This window comes from Palaemon carinicauda, chromosome 2 (genome assembly GCF_036898095.1).
Source record: "Palaemon carinicauda isolate YSFRI2023 chromosome 2, ASM3689809v2, whole genome shotgun sequence".
In the NCBI taxonomy this organism is placed as follows: domain Eukaryota; kingdom Metazoa; phylum Arthropoda; class Malacostraca; order Decapoda; family Palaemonidae; genus Palaemon; species Palaemon carinicauda.
This window is the reverse complement of record NC_090726.1, coordinates 121,667,267-121,682,654: the sequence shown is the minus strand read 5'-3', so window position 1 is coordinate 121,682,654 and position 15,388 is coordinate 121,667,267. Positions and strand designations below refer to the sequence as shown.

Genomic DNA, 15,388 nt, shown 5'->3' with positions numbered 1-15,388 from the left:
GCGTGTTATTCCGTGGTTGATTTATTGATGAGAACCAATTAATGCTTTGTTACTATAATTGAAGTATTATAAAGTAAAATAGATCAACAATAAATTACCAAAATATTTTACAAATTTAGTTGATATTTATATATATATAATATAAATATCTATATATAGTACATATATATATATATATATATATATATATATATATATGTTTTATACATATAATATATATATATTATATATATATTATATATATATATATATATAATATATTATATAATATAATATATACTACTGTTCTCACTGGCTTAAAAAATACAATATGACAGTCTTGCATAGGATTTTCAATAGTTTTCCCTGAAGGGTAAGTTTTAAATAAGCGAGTAACATGATTTATCACAAAGAAAGCGAACACTAATGCATCTACGGAAACTCATAAATTTTAACAAAATCGTATATAGGGACTTCTCTCATTTGATTGTTATCATCAATAATTGTAGTTCGTTTCATTCTTAACTCGAAGTATTCTTATGAGAGAGAGAGAGAGAGAGAGAGAGAGAGAGAGAGAGAGACGAGAGAGAGAGAGAGAGAGAGAGAGAGAGAGAGAGAGACTTTTTAGAAAAGAACGACCATTTTGTGATGATCATTCTCCCTCTCATTTTCTCTCTCTCCCTCTCTCTCGATAGAGAGAGAGAGAGAGAGAGAGAGAGAGAGAGGAGAGAGAGAGAGAGAGAGAGAAGCCTGACTGCAATATGGTCCCGATCATTTTTGCCTTATCTTCCAATGTATTCAGCATTTCCTCGTGTATTTGTAACGATATCTATAAGTTAGGGTGAGACTGAATGGTGTTCTTAAATGTCGTAGAAGGACCTTTTAATGTCACAAATTAGGTACAAGGACATTGTTCAAGAACGGAGTGGCATTTACTTTCAGGTTTTGACACCAATTCAAAAGGTATATCCGACATTTCTTTCATAAAAAGACAACGCATTTAGACCGTTTTTTTTTTTTTTAATGTTGAGCTCAAATTCAAGTCATGTGATTTATCAAGTTATCGCTTTTTACACTTGATTCCGTTCTAATATGCACATTTTCATAGGATATGCTCAAATTTACACTTTAATAAATGTGATGTATTTACTCAGTAATATCTTCCTTGTTTCAGAAAAACTTTAACTGCAACGCTTTCAAAATAAACTTTATAATAAAAGTAGAATATCAAAACGAAATAATAGTATAATTCTACCGTAACTTCTAATAACCGAGAATTAACTATGCTGCAGCAGAAGTTAAACTAATATCGAGTGCCTGCTAACCCAACTCTTTGACCCTGGTAATTCTACTTGCTTACAGCGAATTCTATGGACATTTGGAACTCTCAGCATTCAGGTTCCCCTTCACACATTTCCGATAATTACGTCCCATTCCTTTGTTGCTTAGGAGAGGAGGCATTTCAAGGTTGGGGAGACTCAATCAAGATCTGCGGGTTTCAACCTCACGAATGGATTTTATATCTATAAAATGTCACCTAATCGCCCCTCACCGTAACTTGATCTATAAAAATAAATCTTGCGGTTGTGATATATAATTCTCAATCTTTTATTGACGTTTTTGATGGACAAAGATCATTTGCAACTGACATACCAGAAGCATACCACCAACTTAACCTACAATCGTACATTCGTTTGGACTGAGTTTGAAAGCCTTAAGATATCCGAGTCTCCATTCCGCACAACAATAAAAACTCAATTTCCTCTTCATATATACATACATATTTACTGCAGAATTGCCTCTCATTTCACTGAAAGAGAGAGAGAGAGAGAGAGAGAGAGAGAGAGAGAGAGAGAGGAGAGAGAGAGAGAGAGAGAGAGAGAGAGAGAGAACGATTCCACTTTTCTAATTTCGACAAGAAATTATTTTTCCCCCAAATCTGCGTCCGCCTACTGTGGTGGTGTGGGAAGGGTTTGAGTTTGACTAGACATGGAAAAGGAGAGAGAGAGAGAGAGAGAGAGAGAGAGAGAGAGAGAGAGAGAGAGAGAGATGTCTAAAGGTAGCAGCGATGAACGGAGGAAGAACCGGTATAATTCAGAGAAAAATCAATAGATAAAAAAAAAGTTTTTTAATGAAGGTAATTTGAATATCCTAATTCAGCGCCATTCATGAGAGACGAGTGAGCGGCGCTGCGTTTATTTCCCCGAACCTTCGTTTCAAATAACGTCAAATTTTTTTAACTATTTAATTCTTACCTCAAATGGCAGCAAAATTATTTGAAATTTGACAAATTCAATTATCATAAAAATTTGTTCATATGGAATTTCATAACTGAATTGTTTTTATGCATGTCCTATTATATTACAGTGTATTTATCCGTTTTAGAATATATTATTCTGGCGCTTGATATATTACCATAAAATTGGTATATGATTAAACTCTATAAACACTTATATTTACTTTAAGTATTTCCGCTATGTAAATTTGAGTAACAAATAACAAATATGATACATGGCTCAAAATCTAATACGTTCCATTTATCATTAAGTTACAATATTCGTTTCGATATCTAAATAAAAAGATATAAGCTTACTTACCATTATATTACGTTCAAATGACATCAAATATAGTCATGAAATTCTACCAATTTACTTCATAATCAACAAATTGAAGTTGACAGACCGATACCTAGATGATTCAACGTCATGGACATAAATGTATGTTGGAGGGCATCGAAAATAGTTGATAAAGTTGAATTATTACGTTTATTTTACAGAATCAGAGATAATACGCAAGTTTGCAAGGCCATACCATTAACAGCATGTTCATTTCATATTCTAATATGCATAGTAATATCACAGTAATCCCCATTCTACCACGTAAATCAGTTCAATGTACTTTTTTTTTTCTCACTGAAAAATTCCCACAAACATCACAACACCTTCAACAGATCTACCTTGGCGCCTAAAATTAGATTTATATTGCACATAATTTCATGCGAAAATACCAGGGGAATATTCTCCAAATGATGTCAACACAGTCTAGTGTAATTCCATTTCAGCATTTAATTTAATTCACAAAAGAGAAAATTATGAGTAGGAGGCGTGAACTTAAGGGCTAGAGAAAAGACAAGGGTCACTAGCCACGTTTAGTGAGAGAGAGAAACTAATCTAGAAGAACAGTGAAGGGAAAATGTGGGATATACCCACTTGCAATTTTGTGAAAATCTTACGCCCCGTGATTTTCGGAAGACAGTTGCTTAATTGTTCGTCTTCCCTATTGGTTTAACCATAAACTATTTCAATTAGTTTACACTACGCTATGTGATACTGCTCTTTCGTGAGATGCCATCAATTATTATTTTAAAAAGCACTCAAAAGGCAAACTTGAGAATGGACGTTGGAAGTGTGTGGAGAAACTCAAACACGAAGGGGAAACTGGGTTAGGATACTTTGAAGACAGATTGCAACTTGGTTTTTATTCATTCTAACCGCAGAATATGCAATCCCGTATATTTCAGGCAACATTAAAATATATATAATAAATTTCATAACCATTTATTCCTCTTCGAACACATTCTGTTTGTTGATAAATTTTTCTTTAATTAAAAGAATAAAAAATATTGAAACATGGGTAACCACTGCAACTCATTTTTAGACTGAAATGACGTCCCAACCCCATCCAACAATTATTGTTATTATTAATGTTGATGTTGATTTTGTTATCATAAGTCAAGCTGCAACCCTGGTTGGCAAAACAGAATGTTGCAACCCAAGAGACCCGATAACGAAAACACTTCAGAACGGTAAACACATTGAGAAGGAAATAATAAATCATGAAATATAAATTCCAAAGAAAAATTAAAGGTAAATAAAATAAAATAAACAAGATGAATCACGAACAAGCTATAAAACAAGACTCGTATCAATTTGCGGTACATAAAGCATCGCCAAATGGCCGTGTGTATGCAGTGAGATTACACAGCCAAAGATTTTTGGAAAAGAATAAAAATCGACTTCATATCCAACCTATAAACTCACCAAAATCCACAACTGATAGTGCACAAAATCGATTGAGCATTGCTTTGTTGTCAACAAAAGGAAAACATTCTTAATGGTTGGTTGCCAGTAATAGTCACTAGAACTGACTTAAACTTGAATTTCCTTCGTTTTATGTCACCAAGCCTTTAAAAGAGTTGTCGCTCCACTCCCCGTAAACACCCTCCCCCCTTAAAAATGAGCCTTTTATACCTTTGGTGTACGATTTGATTCGTTGATATCGTTCTTGTCAGGGGTCCAGGAAACTTTTTTTTTTTTTTTTTGTGATTACGAAGAACATTAGAATTAAAGAAGCGAACATGAAAGACTTGTTTGTGTCCCACGACGCAGCCTACACAGTGCCTACGTACTTTTGCATTAAAGGTTATAATATCACGTAGAAGCAAGGGTAAATAGACATGAACAATTATACTTATACTTATCAATAAATCTGAATTATTGGCAAACTTCGTACGGAAAATGGACTTGATAGAGAATTTCTGATTAGCATGTTATTTACTAGGAAACATCACTAGATTTAATTGTATTTACAATAATATTGACAAAGTAATAGCTTACATAAATGTTTACTGACACCCAAAAGGGAGGTGATCCTTTTGTTCAGATGTAGCCCTTTTCAGCTGAGCACGAATATGAATATCAAATGCTATCTAATTTTCGCCAATATTTCTTCAAGTTAATGTGATAATTACATTAGCTATAACACATTAATACACAGTAAGCCCACGCATTGACAAAGATCAGCAAAAGCTTCACTGAATTCCAAGTATAGAATGAACTACTTGACTAGAATCAGATGATGGTGTCAAGGAAACCACCGAAACCGAAATGCAAAATACGACAGCGATAAATCACAAAGGACTAAGAAGATAATGCGGCGTTATTATATGGAAAATTTATTGAGCAAGTTTGACTCGAGTACAAAGGCTTGACTTATACTTACACACGACAACTTCAAAACCTTAAGTATCCTCAGAGCATTACATCGACCAGAGAAGTATCCTTAATGTGCGAGAAATCATGATCTTTTTCCAATGCAATTACCGTAAACTAAGGGTGTTTCTTTAGCAATGCTTGCCATATATTATTAGGCAAAATTACGCCCTTTTGAATTTCATATATTGCAAACATCGTGGAATCGGGAAACTCAAATTTCCTACAGCATGAAGAACATCTTTTTTCATTTCCTTCTATATCGAAATTAAACTATATTCTGTAATTTTAGGTAAGTTAAATCAAAAGGAAATTAACTCATTACTTCTAATTAAGAAGAATTTTCATTCAAAGATAGGAACCAAATGCGAAAACTGCGCCTTCAATTGTTCTCTTGTCAATACCCTTTCTCCATTGTAATAATAACCTTTTAATAATAATGAAAGATTCCCTAGTGTTATACGTCTTACTTCTAAAACTGAAGGTTAGTATATAATCCAATATGTAATTCATTGCCGAAAAAGGGAGAATCATTTACATATAATTTAAAACGTCCCAGAAATTGGATTACTCTTGTATGGTGTTCTCAACACAAGATGAAATATTGTAAAATGCCTTATCTGAAACAGCTTCCTCTCCAGACTCGCCCCTTTGGTATATTGTCATTGATAATGAAATGTTGAAACTTATTCTAAACTTTTGACAATTCTTGAATCCCTTCATGATTGACCTTTCAAAACAACCTAAGACATTATGAACTCGGCGACAAGAGTAAGATATTGGCTAAATTGAACTCGGATGAAAGGATTATTAAAGAAATGCTTTAGGGCTCGATATCCGGGGTGTTTACAAAACGTGTGTGAGAGAGAGAGAGAGAGAGAGAGAGAGAGAGAGAGAGAGAGAGAGAGAGAGAGAGAGATATTTCACTTTCTAATTTCGACAATAAATTATTTTTCCCCAAATCTGCGTCGCCTCCTGTGGTGGTGTGGGAAGGGTCGAGTTTGACTAGACATGGAGAGAGAGAGAGAGAGAGAGAGGAGAGGAGAGAGAGAGAGAGAGAGAGAGAGAGAGAGAGAGATAAGTAAGTGCTATAAATCAATTATCTATATATCATTCTCAGTAATCCAGAATCTTCTCAAGTGTCTTTGGTGTAATAATAGACGCATTTATTACCTCCGTAAAATGTCTGATATGTTAGAAATGTTATTTTCTTCCAAGAAACTCTTTCTCCCTAACAAACACGAAGCCAGGTGATGATAAACTTTTGTCTCGAGGGGAAATCTGAAGGCACGCTAATGACTTGCAACGTAACTAAATGATTAACACAGTTTCCAAACACTCCCCCTCTCGAGAATTTTCCAGGTTCAATAGGGATATTCAACATTTATCTCCCCTCCGTGATCAAAGTCTCTAATATTATTGCTACCATTTAAGATGGTCGCGGCAATTTACAATTTGCTCAAAATGCGATGGGATTAGGATGGAAACTGTTCAGATTTGATAAGAACTTGGTGAAATGAACAACAAAAGGTATCTTTCGAGGAATTAAACGCTTTTCAGGATGATAAAACATGTAAATTTTCATTCAACTTTTATCATACCTCACGGATTCAGTAATAAAGTAGAATTTGGGTACAGCATGTCCGCAAAATAATACGGTTTAGTGATAGGTTTAGAAGAATACAAAAATCTCTATGTACCGGATAAGGTTTTACAAAGTATGGCAGAAATGGCTGATATGAAAAGGTGGAAACTTGAATGGCTTGCAGTATGAAAATATTTTACTGTATATATGTTTACAAAGTATGTAAATCAATTATAAGAGAGTTATGAGGTCCTTTAACTGGCCAGACAGTACTACATTGGATGCCTCTCTTTGGTTACAGATCGTTTTTCCTTTGCCTACACATACACCGAATATTCTGGCCTATTCTATCCACAATCTCCTCTGTCCTCATACACCTGACAACACTGAGATTACTGAACAAATCTTCTCCTCTCAAGGGGTTAACTAATGCACTGTAATTGTTCAGTGGTTACTTTCCTCTTGATTAGGGTAGAAGAGACTCGTTAGCTATGGGAAGCAGCTTTCCCAGGAGAAGGACACTCCAAAATCAAACCATTGTTCTCTAGTCTTTGGCAATGCCATAGCCTTTTGTACCATGGTCTTCCACTGTCTTGGGTTAGAGTTCTCCTGCTTGAGGGTACACTCGGGCACACTGTTCTATCTAATTTCTCTTTCACTTGTTTTGTTGAAGTTTTTTATAATTTATATTGGCAATATTAGTTTAATGTTACTGTTCTTAAAATATTTTATTTGAACTTGGGTAGTACCATAGCCTCTGTACCATGGTCTTCCATTGTCTTGGGGTAGAGTTCTCTTGCATGAGGGTACACCCGGGCACAATATTCTATCTTATTTCTCTTCCGCTTGTTATTTTGAAGTGTTTATAGTTTATGTATGAGAGATTTACTTTAATTTTATTTACTCTTAAATTTCTCTTATAGTCTATTTTCTTATTTCCTACTCTCACTTGACTATTTTCCATGTTGGAGCCCTTAGGCTTATAGCATCTTGCTTTGCCAAATAGGGTTGTAGCTTAGCAAATAATAATAATAATAATAATAATAATAATAATAATAATAATAATAATAATAATAATAATAAAGAGTACAGAAACAAACGTGTTGCAAGTTGGAGACAAGTGACTGCTGTCTGTGTCTTCACTAGTCCGTGCAGTATTTAAAAGGATGAAGTACTATTTAAGACGAAAAAATATACGGACAAAAGTGACATAAAAAATACAATATTTATAGATGACGTTGTTCAAAAGGAGATCACAGGCTGTGGAATAAAGTCTGGTCGTGGTTGGAAGAGAAGTATATCTTAAATGATGCCAGAAGTCATTAAGAAAAATAACGAAAATAAAGATAATCAAAGAATGGAAAATTCATTTAGAAGTAACGTCCAAAGACATTACAAGGGGGGAGTTAAAAGAGAAAACAGAAGTGAAACAAGGCAAACGGAGGCATGTTGAACGAAGACAGAAGTTATGTAATAATATGAGGTTGCTGGACATATGTGAAAAAGATATTAGGAATTTTAGAAACCTAATTACTGTAGAGTAACTTAGAGTATATAATAATTCATGAGTCAGTGGTGTAGGCATGATAATGACACGAAAGTTGTGCTAGGGTTTATTGTAGCGTTAATTCCCAGAGCGAGGATGTAAAATAACAGATGGGTGAAATGAGTATATCCAGTTGAGAAGTCGACGGAGAAATAAGAAAATGAAAATCAAAATAGTTTCATTTAAAGAGGAACAGGAGTGAGCAAGCGAACAAGTCTTCATTCTCAAGTAGTTTACTTGTATACGAGAGAGAAGTGAAAGGTGTGATATACGGAATACTTAGTGAGTTTTTAAGCAGCTTTTGTATAATTGTATCGGAGTTACATCCTTGATTCGGTTGGTTCTTTTTTTTTCTTCAGCCACTATTTTTATAGCAAAAAAAAAATTGTATTTTCCTATTTCTATAATACATCTAACACTTACTAAAAAATGAAAATAGGGTCTTTAAAACATAAAAGAGGCACTTCACTCTCACTACTCAATATCACAAGAGATCCCTAATTTACCAGTAAAAAATATTTCTCTATATGGCTTGAAGATACTAATTCTTAAAGTGATCATAGTTTTGAATACCATCCCTTATTTGAATATTCGTCACATAACTAGTATTCAAATTACATTCTAATAAAAATGCACAATGATACAAGTAGAAAATGCGTTTATTTTCATAAATACCATACTTGCAAGTAAACCAAAATGCGTAACAAAGCTATCATGGACCAATTTATCACGAAAGCAACAACAAATAAGGCGAGAATTAAACAACGACTATGTAGCTATCAAGGTTTTCTCACTTCAAACAGCAATAAGAATTGTCAATCAATTGATTCGCAACTGGTGGGTTAAGGCTTAATCGTTGATCATTGTGCACTTCCAGCTGGGTCATAGATATTTCCCAAAACTCTCTTCTCTCTCTCTCTCTCTCTCTCTCTCTCTCTCTCTCTCTCTCTCTCTCTCTCTCTCTCTCTCTCTCTCTTTTCCGGTTACCCATAATGTTTACAACGCTCCCTCTGTTAAGAGGCGGACAGAACTATTTAAAGGTAACCATCAGTGTTCTATTTGTCTTTTTTTCTATTCTTTTCAAATCCAAGTTAGTGAAGATTATCTAAATGCAATATTCATGAGCATTTCTGCCTCTGAGAAAACCCCTATACAAAAAAAGGTGTAGATCAACTTGAACCAATGCAAAGGAAGTGGCTACAATGAATGATTATGTTACAAAATGTCAGCTGCATAGGAGAAGCCAAGTACAAATCTTCTAGCCAAATGAAGAAAAATGTTTCAGGACTATAAGAAAAACAATCGGAGAGGCCGAGTCATACTCCTAACCAAACTGGTTTGATAGGTTTTATAGTGCCTCTGGAGAGACGAAGCTCTCTCTCGACGGCAATTTAGGCATTATTTCAAGGGCTAAAGACAATAAGAAAGGGAAAATAGAAAAATAATAGGATTGGACGAGAAAACAAGTATGCAATTATAATCCTTTTCCGGTGCTTCTGAAGTATTCCGCGGTGGGCCAAATATGGAATTGGGAAAGAATGTTGGAAGAGATTACGAAAGAGACACATATGACTTATCTCAAGAAGGAGGAAAACTTCATTGAGAAGCCTTTCAAACGTGTGGAGAGATTAAAATAGAGAAATCTAAAGTGACAAAGACAAGAGCGAAAAAGACTAGGATGACTTAATTGAAAGAGTAGTGCTGAGGACTTGGCTTTAAAAAAAACAAAAAGGACTTAGGTCATCAAGATTTTAAGAGGCTCTTGATGAGGAGAAAAATACAAGAGCAGTTTCATTGTTTTAGGTGACTTGGCAGATAGGTCTAAATTTGTGTGCTCCCAACCCAAACTTGGGTTAGAGTAAATTGTGTGGATGCTTTTCATCGATTTCTAAAATATTCATTTACAGATATATCAAGAATATCACAGACCTTTATTTATCTATATACAATAGCAACATCGATAATAATAGAGGCAGTAGCATTAGTTTTCCTTATTTGTAATAAATTCAAGTCAATTCATGCATGAATACAGAAACAGGACTTTGTATGTAGCATTTGATATGTTGTGTTCGTGTGTTCACCCACGCGTATATATATATATATATATATATATATATATATATATATATATATATATATATATATATATATATATATATATATATATATATGCATAGTATAAGACAAGAACAAGTAGGAAAGCGGTTTTGTTTACGAACGATTAAAGTGCCGAAACAGATTTCGATAGGACAACGATGCAGACGAGTGAAACGAGATCAGTATAATATATATATATATATGTATGTATATATATATATATATATATATATATATATATATATATATATATATATATATATGGAGAGAGAGAGAGAGAGAGAGAGAGAGAGAGAGAGAGAGAGAGAGAGAGAGAGAGAGAGAGAGAGAGAGCGCTGAGTAACCAGTCTTCTATGATGTATCAATCTTGATAGGATACTTGGAAAGTTTTAAGAGAAACAAACATCAAAAGGCAATGAAAGTCGACTGATTTGCAACTGGTGGCCAAGACTCAATCGTTGATCATAGTGCGATTCCATCTGTGGCAGAGATATTGCCCAAAACCTTTTCCTAATATTTCTTTCATCCATTATGCAAATGGAGCTACGCATATTGTGTATAATCCCTTTTATACCACTGCAAGAGAATTTGAGTAACCTACAATTAAAATCTGAATTACAAATATCCTTAATAACAATTGTTTCTTTAAAATATGTTCAGTATAGAAGTATTGCTTTCATTATAACTAGTTAGCTATATTAGGTGTTCGGTCTTGATGGCCTTGAAACCTAAAAAGATTGAAAACTGCTGGTATTACCGATCAGTTTGTCATCCACCTTTCAAATATCCTAGAATCAGAAAGAGAGTTTTGAAAATCTAAAAATTCTAGCATTTGATGCTTAAGCTAAAGTGGCAAAGGAAACCCGAATGGGGAACGTGAATGTATACTCTCTTTATGCTGACATTTTCAACAAATTACATTTACTTCGTATGTGAGGGTTAGTTTATTTAGTTTTTATGAGGAGAATCAGAATAAATGATCGGGTAAAAATCGCGTCTTCGTAAAATAGCCGATAAAAGCTGCCATATTAAGATTAAAATACTTTTAGATTATCTACCTGTAACTAGTGATGACTGAACCGTTACAGCAATCAAAATTACACATTGCAAAAATGATAAAAATTGTAAAGGAAGTTTAGATATTTCTGGAGAGATATGAAAAGAGCACCGGCAAGTTCTCAGGATGCTATCTAAACCATCGATTTCTTGTTGTAAAGTTGACTAGTTTAAACTTTCCAAGAGCTGTTTTCAAGACAAAGTCATTCTTATGAAACGTAATCCATTAGTTTTTCATTCCCTTTCTAATAATCAAATGCACATATCTGTTCTATACTACATATTTTATCGCAAAAACATTTCTGATGGTGCCTGGGTAGTGAACATAAAAAAATATAACTTATAGACATATACTGCAGTAGAATATTTCTACGAAAATAGCCAATTCATCTTGCACGGCGTATGACGCTATGCCCTTTGTTACCTCAGTTGCACCGTTTGGAAATACATATGGTATGTGTACCAAAATGGTCGATGCTTGTTGATCCCTTCAAAAATGGTTAATGACATGAATTTTGTCTAAATTTTATATTATTATTATTATTATTATTATTATTATTATTATTATTATTATTATTATTATTATCTAAAATACCTTGGTTGGAAAAGAAGAATGCTACAAGACCAAGGACTCTAACCGGGAAAACAGCCCAGTGACGAAAGGAAATAAAAAAAAAAACAAATAGAATAGTGTGCTTGAGTGTACCCTCAAGCCATAAAACTCTAACCCAAGACAGTGCAAGAGCATGGCGCAGCGTCTATGGCACTATTCAAGACTAGAAAACAATGGCTTGATTTTCAAGTGACCTCCTCTTAAAAGAGCTGTTTACCATAGCTAAAGAGTAGTGCAGTAGTTAAAAAATTATTATTATTATTATTATTATTATTATTATTATTATTACTTGCTAAGCAACAACCCCAGTTGGAAAAGCAGAATACTATAAGCCCAGGGGCTCCAACAGGGAAAATAGCCCAGCGAGGATAGGATACAAGGAAATAAGAGAAGTAATTAACAGTTCAAATAAAATATTTTAAGAACAGTAACATTAAACTAATATTGCCAATATAAATTATAAAAAACTTCAACAAAACAAGTGAAAGAGAAATTAGATAGAACAGTGTGCCCGAGTGTACCCTCAAGCAGGAGAACTCTAACCCAAGACAGTGGAAGACCATGGTACAAAGGCTATGGCATTGCCAAAGACTAGAGAACAATGGTTTGATTTTGCAGTGTCCTTCTCCTAGAAGAGCTGCTTACCATAGCTAAAGAGTCTCTTCTACTCTTACCAAGAGGAAAGTAACCACTGAACAATTACAGTGCAGTAGTTAACCTCTTGGGTGAAGAAGAATTACTTGATAATCTCAGTGTTGTCAGGTGTATGAGGACAGAGGAGAATCTGTAAAGATGAAGCCAGACTATTCGGTGTATATGTCGGCAAAGGGAAAGTGAACCGTAACCAGAGAGAAGGACCCAATGTAATACTGACTGGCCAGTCAGAGGACCCCATAACTCTCTCGCGGTAGTGAATAAGAATTGTTCGGTTATCTTAGTGTTGTCAAGTGTATGAATAAAGAGGAGAATGTGTAAAGAGTAGGGAAGAATATTTGGGGTATGTGTAGGCATGTGAAAATGAGCCATAACCATGGAGTGATCGAATATAATGCTATCTGGACAGTAAAAAGGCCCAACAAGTCTCTAGCGGTAGTATCTCAACGGGTGACTGTTGCCTTGACCAACCTACAACCTACCTGTACAGTATATATAAAATATGAAATGGTAAAACTATACAGATCCAGCACACGAGTCTATCTAAGCCACAACAACAATAAGAAACAAACCAATAATTCATCATTCTTTTTAGCTGAACTATAAAAGATGAAAGCAGTATTGAAACTAGTTCTCAACTTAGAATTAAAAAAAAAAAAAAAACACTCCGCTAAAGCCTTAATGATTCAAGAAAAAAATTCCACCTTTTCTTTGATCAAGCAAAAGATTATTGCGTCGGTATTTTAGAGTCATGAAAAAACAGAAAAGAGCAACTCCCCTTCGCTTCAACCAATTAAAGTTGGAACCAAGGCATCCAATCTCCTTCCAAGATTCCAGCCTCAGTAAAGACATTATATCACTTCACGAAGAAAACCTTTACAAAAGTGAACTCCAAAACAAGTGGCGATCCCTCAGTGTAATGCCAGTAATAACCGTCGAGGTAAAACATCAGTTAATTTCCCACAAAAATGAGATTCGGCAAGAGGAGATATGCGAGAGGAGTGTAGGCGAGATGATTTTTCAAATGGTTCCATGATCGCATTACTTCACGGCCAGGCATCAAAGATCATATCTCATGAACTTCAAAGGCAGCTCGATCTAAGCCTGGAAGGTACGCCTCTGAAAGGTCTGGGGGGGGGAGGGGGGGGGGGCGAGAAGGTGGTTATGGTGAATTGGGAGGGTCATACGTCATTCTTATTTGGGGATATCGACTATTCTTTCCTTTTTTTTTTTCTAATGCTCAAGCAGCTTGTGCAGAACACGAATCAACTCACAGTTATTGAAGTAATATTAGAGTCCACAAACTATAGTTTTTCCTGTCTCTCTCTCCCCATAAACAGACACATACATATACATACAAATATATACATAGGTGCATATAAATACATACATACGTGTTTATAATATATGCACATTATATATATATATATATATGTGTGTGTGTGTGTCTGTCTGTGTCTGTGTGCGCGCGCGCGTGTGTGTGTGTACACTTAACATGACTCCATACAAAAGTCAAAACAACAATCACCCCCATATACTCATGGATGAGCCTCCACAGAAAAAAAAAAAAAAAAAAAGCAAACCTGATTTTCATACACCTTTAAAGAAAGCTCACCAAAAGCACGTCAAACCGAACTACACATACTGCGCACAATGCCATTCACGTCCGTCTTACACTCCATCCCACTCACCCTGGACAAGAAGAAAACTTTCTTTATCATACATGTCTTACACCACCTTTCATGTGTTTTCTAAGTCACCCTCTCTTCCTCCCTATCAAAAGTTACAAATCCCAAACTATGTTCACAAACCTACAGCCCATTCTCTCCATATGACCAAACCATATGAAAAAAATTCTAAAATTTGTATTTTTTTTCGGCTCGCCTTTGCCGCACTTTAACGTATTTTCAGATATATAATTTTTTAAATTCTTCGGCGTCAATTACCTTACATGTCAGGATGCCTAAAAACCTCAAATCAATCAATCTTACACAAGAATGACTGTACCAAAAGTATATTTCTACAGTTTCTTGATGTTTTCTGTCTTTCACTTACATGAACGAAAAACGGCTAAGTAAACCTTTCTTTGGTGTCCATTTGGTTGTTTCAAAATAGTACCAACTCTAAAGTCCAAATAAACATGAAAAATTTAGTATAGAATTTACGATAGAAAGAAAAAATAGGTATAAAATCCAAGAGAAACTAATTGCCATTCTTTACCACTAAATGACCACAGTAATAATATTGATCATATAAGTATATGATATAAAATAAACGATAAAATCTCTACCTAGTGTATGAACGAGGAACAAATTATTCCAGATAGAGCTACAGTTAACAATTACTATTGCCTCTATATTTCGTCTGCATCATATGGATATATTTCAGTACTCTAGCAACCAAAGTGACCATATTAAGAGGCTAGCTCAGATGTACATAAGATTATACTCGAGAGTCCCTTTTTGCTAAAAAAAAATAAAAAAAAGAAAAATAAAAGTTTCACAAAAATTAAAAGTAATTAACGTTTATTTGACATGATTTCTATAAGAAAATTATCACTGACAAACATTGTACAAAACTGTTTTTTTAACAATTGATGTTTATATAAAAACCACGACTTTCGCAAAAACATAATTAAAAATACGGTGTATATATTAACCGCCTAGGAGTACGTTAAGTGTAGGATACTATGTACATATAAAGTAAATAACTTATCTAGTACAGAGAGAGGGACAGAGAGGTTGGTTATTAGAGCTTTCTATCTCTCCCTATCCGCTTTGCAAGAGAATAATAATAATAATAATAATAATAATAATAATAATAATAATAATAATAATAATAATAATTAAAGACATGAACTCTGTCTT

General features: G+C 34.3%; 1 protein-coding gene across 5 annotated transcripts in view; it reads right to left on the bottom strand.

The window, feature by feature from the left end:
* by (blistery) overlaps positions 1-15,388 on the bottom strand; it is a 493,729-nt gene that overhangs the window by 429,593 nt on the left and 48,748 nt on the right. The window lies entirely within an intron of this gene.